Raw genomic sequence first — 8,882 nt, forward strand, 5'->3', positions numbered from 1 at the left:
GGAGGTGGCACTTAGGTTGTGCCTTGGGGAGGAGATGATTCTGGACATTTCTCGGGGAGGGATGCCTAAGCAGGGTCATGGAGGGTGTGTGTTTAGGAATAAGGGGAAATGTGGTGGTGATGTGGTGAGAATGTTGGTTGGGACCAGACAGCTGGAATTTTGGGAACTGTGGTAAGGAATGGTGGAAGGCCTGGAGCATTAGCCTGGGGAACTTGAACTTCATTATTAGGCTTGGGGATATTTTCTGGGAGGGAGAATGGTGTTATTGGGTCTGGGTTCAGAAGAACTTGGCATTTGGAGCAATATTTAGGGTGCACTAACAGGGAAGAAAGCTATGGGAGGAGAACCTGGGAAGGGGAAGATTGTGGTGGCCATGTGTGGCTGAATAGGGCTGTTGGGAATGGAGAGGAAGGGGCACGACCAGAGAAGTTGCTGAAAGGGATCTGTGTCGGGGGAAGAAATGGGCCAGGGCCTCTGGCAGGACATTATCACACATGATATTATTTAATCCTCCCAACAGCCTTCTGAGGAGATTATCAAGGATATGAGCATAGGGATATGAAATAGGACAACTATTATTTCTACAACTTTTGTAGAGGAGGAGACTGAGAGTCAGAGATTAAATAACTCGTCCAAGGTCACACAGCTAATAAGTGGTGGGGCAGGGATTTGGACCCAGAGACAGATGGAAAAGCTCCAGTCTGGTAGCTGAAAAAATGTCAGAGGCCAGAGCAGAGAGGGAGATCATGGTGATGGAGATTTGGGTTCCATTGCTGGGCAGGGAACCCCAGGAGTGTGGTCAGTCTGGGTAGGTGACTGGAGATGTGGGAGCCTGTGATGGCATCATGCACGGGGACTGGGGCCGCGTGGAGACTGGTTCTGCATCCCCTGCCTCGGGCCTCTTTGCTGTGAATTAGCTGAGGGGGCTTTTCGAGCCTGTCAGCTGCTGGGATGCTGGAAGGAGGCTGGGAGAAGTTATGCCAAGGGAGGGCGGGGGGATCCCCTAGTATCTGCCACTGAATTCGTATCATTCCCTTGCTTTTCTCCCATCTGGAACAATTCTGTATTCTGTCTCAGTGCAGAGGGGACTCATTAAGCTAGAGTTAGTTCAGGTTATCATATTGTCCAGGTTTGGTTCCCTCCTGTCTGACCTCTGTAAAGGGCTAGGCAGGCCCTAGAGATGTGGCTGCAGATTTGTGGGATTCCACAAGTGCAGTTTCAGGAGCCAAAGAACAGGACCAGGGCCTCTTACAGTATCATTGCATCTGGTGATCGAGGGACAAGTGTGCCCTGTTTTATAGATGGGGAAACTGGGACTTCAGAAAATCACGGTCCTTTGCTAGTGGTTAGTGAGTGGCAGAGAGGAGACCAGACCCGTGGGCTCCCGACTCCCAGGTTTTGCTCTCACCTCTGCCATGAGGGGAGGCAGCTGCTTGGAGAGTAGCCTCCAGCCTCTCCCATAAAATAGCCCTGGTGGTGGTTTTTATAGATAGGTTCTAGCATTCTGTGGACCATTTCAAGCTCTTATTCTCTTTTTCCCCCCTCTTATGCAATACAAACTCATGCATATACCCCAAATGCCACATTATTTCTATGCATCTGTCTAGTGGCCAGGTGATTTCTTTGACATCTCAAATTGTTTACTTTCTCTAAGAGAGATTTGGTAAGGCATAGTTTAGTTAGAGAGCCAGAAAGTGTCCCACCCAAGTGGGTAGGGTTAGCGCACAAAAAGTACCATTTGTGCACCCCCAGCCCCCTTGGGCACTGACAGGGAAGACCCAGAGAGGAGGGTGGCTGTGGGAGAAGGAGAAGGACAGGGAGAGACAAAGTGAAGGAAAAAAGGAAACACTGAGTTTAAGGCACAGGCACTTCAGTGGCATGAGCAGAACTATCCCGGGGCCATATGCTTTGGGAACCTGCCTCCCCGATTACTCAGAGAGGCAGCATAAAGCAGGGAGATAACTAGGTGGACAGAAAAAAGGGCAAGAGCTGGTCAGCCTTAGAACTTATTGTGCAACCCATTCACTGTGAGAGTGAAAGGGAGAGTATTAATAATGATGCTGGGACAACAGGCATAAGCCAGGACGTCCCAGGAACACTGATCATCCTCAGGACAACCGAGACCTCATATGCCTTAAGTGCCAGACATGTGTTTGCTTGTTTAAGACTCAACACAACCCAACTGAGTAGGCACTTGCTATCATCCCCATTTTATAAAAAAAGTAATAGAGGGACAGAGAGGCAAATACCATGCCCATTAATCATCTGGCCAGTAAGTGGAAGAAGCGGGATTCAAACCCAAGCAGTTCGACTGTGCCTGTGCCCATGCCTTCAGCATGGCACTATGCTGGCCCCCCACTCAACTGCCCTCTTCTAGGACTCTGGAGTGACCTTTTGGGTCTTTGTTCCCCACTGGGAGCTACTCCCAATGGCCAATTTAGCATGACTTCATCTGCACAACAAATGAATTTGTGGTTGAGGCTGAGGTGATACATCTTGTTCAAACCAGCCTTGGCTTCAGGTCTGATTTCATTCTTACCTGGTATCCATTCCACCTTTTCAGATTAAGTCATGTATGTGGATGTATAGACTGGGTAAAACCTAGAAAGACCCCTTTGAAGGCAGGCCATTGTTGGGAATGGGTTCCTGAAGGCCCTCATCTTCTGGGGCGACTTGAGGGATCACTGCCTGATGGACAAATTTACATACAGGGTCTCTTCTAGCTTGAGAAATGTAGAATTTTGTTTTGTGACAGATTCTTCTGGAGACAGTGCATTTCCTTCATCATTTTGTTTTGGCTCCCAGCCCTGGCTTTCTCTGGATGTCAGCAGGGCTTTCTTACCTGGCTTGCATGTTGACACATCCGGGATGGGCCGGCCAGGGGAGGCATATACAGGGGCAGAGCCTGATCCTGGGTGATGCTCCAGGCCTTTCTACGAGATGCAGGGAGGTTGGAGCAGACAGGTTTCACATGTGATTCAGAGTCCAAGGGCCTATGTTCCCACTAAACCTGTGCTAAAGATCCCTTATACACAGAGTAGAGGTGTCCTGCTCGGGGCTGGGGAAAATGTGTGGCTGGGCCGGAGAACTCGTGGTAGGGAGGGAACTGTGTCTCATGCAAGAGACCTCTTACATGGGGCTGGATTGGCTCAGCACCCAGCCCTCAGCTCTGAGCGCTTTGCTGGGTCTGTGCAGCCCTGTGTCCTGTTGGGCTTAGAGGAAAGGTGAGAAGGGCGAGATTTAACACACGTGCTGTGGGTGTGCCAAGACTTGATGGGACCAGCTCTGGGACCTCCCTAAACTACTTTTGCGTTTCTGGCCAGGCAGCTTCATTAACTCCCTTTTAATCTCACAGCAGCACAGGGGAAGTAGGAAGGTGGCTACAATGGCTCAATTACCAGTGCAGACGAGGAATATCTCCTATTCCCTAGGCAATCAGTTTATTTTCACTTTATTTACTTTAGCAATTGCTCAGTGTTGAGCTCCAGGATTTGCAGCTGGCCCAAGTTCTCTTGGTAAATGCATGCAGCTTTGCCACACTGAATCCACATCAACACGCACCCTCCACACTGGCATGCCAGGTTGTGTTGGTGGTGACGTGGGGAGGGAGATCAACTTCCTGCAGCCTCACCCCGATCACACATAGAACTTCAGGGACTCTCTTCCCACTGTACCTAGAGGCCAGTTGCACAGACTGCACCAGGCATGGCTGACAGCGTGGCGTAGAGAAACTCAGTCCTTATTACAGCCTTGTAGGATAGGCAATGTACTATTAATATTATTCTCCCCAGTTTACAGACAAGGTTCGTAGAGATAGAGTAACTTGCTGAAGGTCATACAGCTATTAAGAGGCCAAGCTGGAATTTGGACTTGGGCAGTCTGGTGCCAGGGGCATGTCCTCAACTATTCCTCAGCCTGCCCCTCCAAATGCTGAGATCAGGGTCCAATTCTGCAACTGGTCATGTGTCCTCAGGCTTCAGCCTCTAAATCTAAGTTTCTTCTCCCTCCAGGGAAATGGGAATAATTACCTACCAGTCCATCTCAGGTGAGCACAGTGGTGTGAAAAGGGACCATGGTGAAGGCTTACCTGGTCTTGTCGATCATGGTAGCTTGATCTGTTGAGAGTTTGCTCTTAAGTTGGGTAGTCCGGGGTCCTCCTTCCCCTTGCTGGTCTTTGTCAGCATGCCAGTCTTAGACTGAAACTCCCCAGAGGTCCGGGAACAGACTTTCTCACCCAATTAACATCGGTGCTTACTGTGCCAGCTCAGGTGCCAGGGGATCTGGTTTAAGAAGAGGGGTATGGTCTCTTCAGCCAGTGGGATGAGCTGAAAAGATAACAAATGGTGTTGGAGTTTATAGACAAGCAGAGTCAAGGGTATTTCTTGCGGCTTCACAGAGGAGGTGGGATTTGAGCTGAACCTAGAAGAGTGGGCAGACTCTGGACGGGCAGAGAGGGGAGAGGATGCATCAAAGGTGGGATCTGTGACACAGCACAGAGCACAGTGAGCAAAGCATGTTGGTGGATGGCAAAAGGGTCCTCCTCCTTGGAGGCTCCGCTAGTAGTCTGAGTTACCAGCTCGCTTTGTCCAGCTTCTAGGGGTTTTCAATGACTAGAAAGGTGGGGATGATCAGCTGGCAAATTCTGCTGGGCCTCTGTGTGGTCAGGCCCAGGCCAAGGGTATTTGCAGCCACAGGTCCCTGGTGCACAGGGATAGCCCTTTACTCCCTTGGTGTGGAGGCACTAGGTTGGCTTGCTTTTCTGGGGACATGAATAAGGTCAGAAAGGTCATAGTAAAGGGGGTTAGAGACACGGGCCAGAATCTTCAGCCAGGGTTTCTTTTTCTGCGGAGAAGGAGGAAGTGGATTGTCAAAGCTACTCTTTTTATAACCTGGGCAGGAGTGAAAGTGAGGGGCTCTCCTCCCAAAGGCAAGGGTTTTCTAAACAGGACAGCAGCACTACTGTCCCCAGATGGGGACACTGAAGGGAAAAGGAAGAGGTCTTTGGAAATTTCATTTTTTCATATGAATTATGGTCAGAAACTACTATCAGGAGATAGCATCTGGAAAGATGAATTGTCTTCCATAAGAATCTCAAGATCTTTCTCTGGTGTCATGGCTGTGGTAGCTTTTAGTTTTCACGTCCTCTGGGAGCTTGAGTTAAATGGATAGGCTGGGTAAGCGTTGGTTCCATGCTGTGGAGATCTTGATGCGTGGGCCTTCAGAGTGGGGCGTTGGTGTACCGACCCTACCTGTCCTGTAAAGCCCACAGATAGATGGCAATCCCCCCTTTCCTTTACACTATTTTTGTTCTGGTGTTTAAATGGCCTGAGAGTTGAGTTTTCAGGTATTATTTTGTTTCTGAACTTTTTTGTAACTTGGTCTTTTTTTCATTGCAGTAAAATACACGTGACAAAATTTATAATTTTAACCATTTTAAGTGTACAGTTCAGGGACATTAAGAACATTCACAGTGTTGTGCAGCTGCCACCACCATCCCCAGAACTTTTTTTTAATCTTCTGATCTAATGTGTTTGGTTTGAACCCTGGCTCCAAAGATTGCTACAGCCTCACTCTGTCTCAGTGTCCTTAGGCACAGTGATCTCACCATCAGAGGCCCTCTCTACTTGGGCCACCTTTCTGTTTCTGTTTCTTGTTACCTTCTGGTTTTTAATTCTCTGCTTCAGCCAAAGCAGCTTCTGTGAGTCTGCTAAGCACTTTATGCAGCACTTTGTACATTTCTCCCAAAGGTCCTATAAAGTGATTATATCACCCACCCTTTGCCAATGAGGAAGCCACATCAGAAATGTAATATGCCCAGGGCCATAGTAGTTTCAGAGCCTGGATTTGATTCTGGACTCTTTGATCCTTCCACAACATCCATCTAAATGGGAATGAAGCATCGCCAACCCTGCATCGCCAACCCTGCTTCATACACTGGTGTCTACTCCAGAAGGTTTCTAGGATCTCCATGGATTTGGGTATGTGTTATATGAGCCCTCTTCCATTAGAATTCTTACTTCGAGCCTTTGGCCAAAAAGGATTTGCTTGAACATAGTTTATTACATACTATAGATAAACTGCTAAAGAAGCTTACAAAACTGCTCAATTAAGATTTTCAACTAATTACATGTGTACTGCCGAAGTGCAAGGTTAGCCTTGACAATGGGTCCTTCTCCAGGCAGAAAGATGTTCAGTCTTCTCTGGCCAGCAGGGGCTTGGTCGTTATGTCTGTTCTTGTTCTTGGTCATGATCATGTGCTTTCCTGTCCCTCTCGCAGTTTTGTTGTAGCTTGGCTGCATTTACTCAGGGCAAGGTGTCTTATTCCTAGCATGTGGTTGTCCTGGCTGCAAATGGCTAGTTCTATTTCCTGTTTCTCCAGCAGGCATTCTTTCCAGCATTTTAATCTTCTGTAGTGTGTCTCCTTGGCACAGTTCTTGTGGCTTGTCATCACCCTCTTTATGGACTGTACAAGCCCCTGTACTCAGGTTTTTGGGGTTTGTCTTTGGTGCTTGGGGTTCCAGCTTCAGTAGATGCGGCTTAACTCTAGGAGTGAAGTCAGCACCCAACACACATTCACACAGGCCTCATGCATAATACAATAATTTATGGAGTACCACCATGTGCCAGGCACTGTTTCTAATCTAGACCTTAACATTTCCATTTTACAGACGAGGACACTGAGGCTCAGAGATTCTAAAAAAATTGAGTTCAGACATTTAGTTGTGGTAGAGACACCTACATCACAGACACTTCGTCTGTGCCATTGATCCCTCTTCAACAGACTGACTTTGTACAAAGGGCTGACCCCCTGGATTGTGGAGTCTGCTTGGTTACGGAGCTCTGTTATCACACCTGTGAAATGAGAGCAGAGTCCCCTGACACCAATCTAGGTGCGTTGCCTCAGGCACAAGCCAGTCAGAAGTAGAGGGGTGGAGCCAATTATAATTTTTTTAAAAAGAGTCTGCTGTAGAGCTTCTTTTTAAGGAGTACAATTTTAGTGCACTGAACCACAGCTTGAATTAGAAACAAAGACACACAAAAAAAAACTGCTAAGTGAAATGAATGCTAATGAAAAAAATTACTAGGCCTTCATTATATAATCACACATTGCAAACAAAAAAAATTTTAAACCCACAAGCCCCACTTACTGGAGTTAGAAATAGAATAAAAAGCTCTAATTTATATTGAATAGCAATCATATTATACCACATACCACATCTGAATTTTCTAATACTTTAGAGATAAATCAATGTGGTTTTATTGAATGTCAATGGCAAGAAAAAAAAACCTTCTCAAAAACCAAAATGGTTCAACAGATACTTATTGAGCACCTAGTTTGTGCAGTACATTTTTCTGGAAGAAAGAACAAAGGCTATAATACTTCCTTTGATGCATATATGACTATTGCCAAGGGACTGGGACAGCTGGCTGTGTGCTCTAGAAGGAAATGAGCTATATGGAAGGCTTTAGGAGGCAGGTGTAGTAAGAACAGAGCTGGGCCTTCCAGCATGACAGAGTTTGGAAGATAGGTAGTGACAGGGAGTCCTGGGAGGAATGTTCCATGAGTGTCCTTAAGTTCATTTTAACAGACCATGTCTGAAGACCAGACTGTGTGGAAATTAAACCAGTGAAGTTCTATCTGTCGTAAGTTATGCCTCTAACCTAGCAACATTCCTAAGGGTTACTTCCTTCCATGCTGGCCTTCACCAACTCAGTGTACCATCTAAAAGATGTGAGGAGCCAGAATGTGATTCTGGCCTTAGATCCTCCTCTTCAATGTAGACAGGAATGTCCTGTAGAATCAAGCATAGCTGGTCCCACCTGGGCACGTGATTGTCTACTTTGGTAAGTTTCTAGGATTTGCTTGAATGTGTGTTATATGGACTGTGCTCCATTAGGGTGGAGATGGTATTTAGAACTCTGTGGAGGGTGCTGTGGGACTGTGGAGTAGAAGCAGGCATGGCCAACCTCAGGGATTCACCCTCTTTGTACAAAGTTATTTACCAGGAAAACCAACCATAACAGAAGCCCAGGTGATAATTTTTTGAACAAGGGGCTCATCATTGAATTCTTTCATGTCTGCTGCCTGATTTCTTTTCAGTCTGGTTATAGGGCTGAAGGCAGCTTTTCCCAGTTTACTATGTCAGAGGCCTGGTAACAGTGGTTAGTCTCATCCTCTCTGCCCTGCCTGCCTGGGTTCCTGACTTCACTCTCTGTGCCACTGTCCCATGCTGTCTGCAGCCTGCCAAGCCTCCCAGACTGGGCTGGCACAGAAGCACTTTAGAAAGAGATGTTAACTGCCCTGGCTGGTGTAGCTCAGTGGATTGAGTACAGAGCTGCGAACCAGAGGATTGCGGTTCAATTCCCAGTCAGGGCACATGCCTGGGTTGCAGGCTGGTTCCCTGCAGGCCAACTCCCAGCAGGGGATGCACAAAAGGGAACCATACATTGATGTTTCTCTCCCTCTCTCCTTCCCCTCTAAAGATAAATAAATAAATAAATAAATAAATAAAATCTTAAAAAAAAAAAGAAAAGAAAGAGATGTTAACTAGGTACTTCCGCCAAGATGGAGGCATAGGTGGAAACACTGTGCCTTCTCCCACAACCAAGTGTGAATACAACAAAGGTTTGGAGAACAAAGACACAGCCAAAAAACAGAAAATTGAATTATACGGAAGTCTGACTACAACTAACGGTTCAACGGGGACGGTAAGAGGGGCGGAGCCAGCAGCAGAGCAGGGTTGGGCAGGACAGATCCCCCAACCTAGGCGCGCAAGTGGCCTGGACCCAGTCAGGGTGTGGAGCAGACTGACCGCGGTTGCACATTCGCGCACAGTGAGACGGACCACGCAGGCCCCAGGGGGCGAGGGCTGACTGCGGTG

The sequence above is a fragment of the Sturnira hondurensis genome, unplaced genomic scaffold (assembly GCF_014824575.4).
Source record: "Sturnira hondurensis isolate 20B ecotype Veracruz unplaced genomic scaffold, ASM1482457v3 Scaffold0015509, whole genome shotgun sequence".
Taxonomy (NCBI): domain Eukaryota; kingdom Metazoa; phylum Chordata; class Mammalia; order Chiroptera; family Phyllostomidae; genus Sturnira; species Sturnira hondurensis.